The sequence below is a fragment of the Macrotis lagotis genome, chromosome 5 (assembly GCF_037893015.1).
Source record: "Macrotis lagotis isolate mMagLag1 chromosome 5, bilby.v1.9.chrom.fasta, whole genome shotgun sequence".
Classification (NCBI taxonomy): Eukaryota; Metazoa; Chordata; class Mammalia; order Peramelemorphia; family Peramelidae; genus Macrotis; species Macrotis lagotis.
This window is the reverse complement of record NC_133662.1, coordinates 52,891,803-52,894,064: the sequence shown is the minus strand read 5'-3', so window position 1 is coordinate 52,894,064 and position 2,262 is coordinate 52,891,803. Positions and strand designations below refer to the sequence as shown.

At 37.2% G+C, this 2,262-nt stretch overlaps 1 pseudogene; it reads right to left on the bottom strand.

Annotated features, from left to right (window-relative positions):
• Positions 1-734: 734 nt before the first annotated feature.
• Positions 735-1,695, bottom strand: LOC141489266 (palmitoyl-protein thioesterase ABHD10, mitochondrial pseudogene; annotated as a pseudogene).
• Between the last annotated feature and the right edge of the window lie 567 nt (positions 1,696-2,262).

The following is a 2,262-nucleotide window of genomic DNA, read 5'->3' as shown; positions in this document are numbered from 1 at the left end:
GTTCAGTAGATAGGTCAAAGTCAATGTCCAAAATAGAACCCAATATCTTTTCCCCTAAACCCACTCCACTTCTTGTCTTCCCTAAAACTTTAGAGGGTAATATCATCTTTCCAATTCACATAAACTAGCATTCATCCTTGACTCTTCATTTTCTCTCATGCCTATATCAATACTATTGTAAAGGTCCATCAATTTCACTTTTTTAACCCTTTAAATTTTGAATTTTATTATAACCAGACTTTTTCAAATTTCAATTTCACTGTGCAATTTTGGTAAACTTTGTGAATTTGTATATCTGAACATAAAACTGTTACAATTATTTCACTATTTGTCATAGTTAATGAACAAAAATAAAAAAAAAACCTAAGCTTTGTTTTACAATTCAAGAAGCACTAACCAAATATAACAGTTGGCACAGTCAACACAAACATTTTCTTGGTAAAGAAAATAGTGTAGGAAATATTATAATAAAAAAAGTTTAGAAAAAAAGCAAAGAGAAAAAGATTTCCAAAAACAACTTATACTTTATTCACAATTGAACATTCATGCAAATGTTGCATTAAGAAAATCCTTATATATTATTTACAGTATGGAGGTAGGAGAAAAACACTTATAGAGCACTACTTTTCATTTGTCACCCCTTAAAGACTTCCTGATTCATCAGTCTACCACTTCAATTAAAAATAGGATTTTGTTCACCACACAATAAAGTGTATATTTGTGCACCCATAAACTCAATTTGAAGTGGTAAGCTTATCAATTATGTCATCAGTTGTATACACAAGAAATTTAATGTCTTCATTCTCCTTCATTGGATGATCACTATTTTTACAGAGGATGGCATCTACATCTGTACTAATCACTGGGTCAGCAACTTTCATGGAAGTTTGTTATGGAATGACATCATCCTTCATGCCATGGAGCAATCTCACAGGACACAACATAGGTATAGAGCCATTTAACAAGCAGTAGAATTCTGCCTCTTTAGTCAAACTGTACTTGAAGCCATAAATTCCATTGTTACTGTATTTTGACAGCATCTCCCGTGTGCCTTTCATTTCCACATATTTTTTTTTCTTCAAGAGAAAGTTGATTAAATTTTGTTATCCAGATGTCTGCTGCTGTAGCTATACCAATGACATCTACTACCTCTTCTGGGCATGCCATTGCGCCATGAAGCATCAGCCAGCCACCCAAGCTGGATCCAACCAATATCAGAGGTCCTTCTGCTATGTCATCCATTATAGAAAGAACATCTTTTCTCCATTTTCCCACTGTGCCTTCTTCAAAATTGCCTTCTGAACTTCCACATCCTGTATAATCAAACCTTATAAAGGTATAACCTACAGATTTGAAAAATTCTTCAATTGCCACTGCCTTTGTCCCATTCATAATAGAAAAATAGCTGAGGATGAAAATAACACCTGGGGTCTTGCCTTTTACTTTCTTGTAAGCCAAATTTGGAAGGTCTGGTCAATTAAGGAATGAAAGATTTGACTTCCATCTGCAAAATGGGTGCCTCTGGGGCGTTCTCTCGATGCTTCGGGAGAGCAACGAGGCTGGGCCGAAAGAGATGGGAGCCAGTCCCAACTTTTCCATCGGGCCAAGGCTAAAGTCAACAGTCACCCACCTCCAGCCCTCATTCCAGCAGCCTTCCCGCCCCCATGCTGCACCTGCGCCCTTTGGTCCTGGCATAGCGTGGGGTGGGGTGGGGGCAGGAATCCTGATGGTCCCTCATGCACCTCCACCTGAGCTTTCTCACCCTCCTGGGATTTTTGTCAATTTCACTTTTGCAAAATCTATCACATGGACTTCTCTCTCTCTCTCTCTCTCTCTCTCTCTCTCTCTCTCTCTCTCTCTCTCTCTTTGCAGGGTTTCATTCTTCTTACTTGGAGAATTGAAATTGCCTCCTAGATGAGTCTGCTTACCTCAAATCTCTTACCACTTCCATCTATCCTCAACTAAATACCTAAAATAGTCTTCCTAAATGTAGATCTGACAATGGCACCCTCCTACTCAATAAATCCCAGAAACTCATCATAACCTCAAGCATCAAATATAAATACAAAATTAAAAATCATTGAAATTTGACAAAGACTTACATAATTTAATATGCCTACACTTATATTTCCATTCTTTGTATAACATTCCTAGTAATTTACTTTTTGATTTAGTGAAACTTGTCTCCTCTCTATTCCACAAACAACACACTTTAAGTGAACTGGATATTTTTCTCTAGCTCTTTCCCATTCTTGGAGTGCT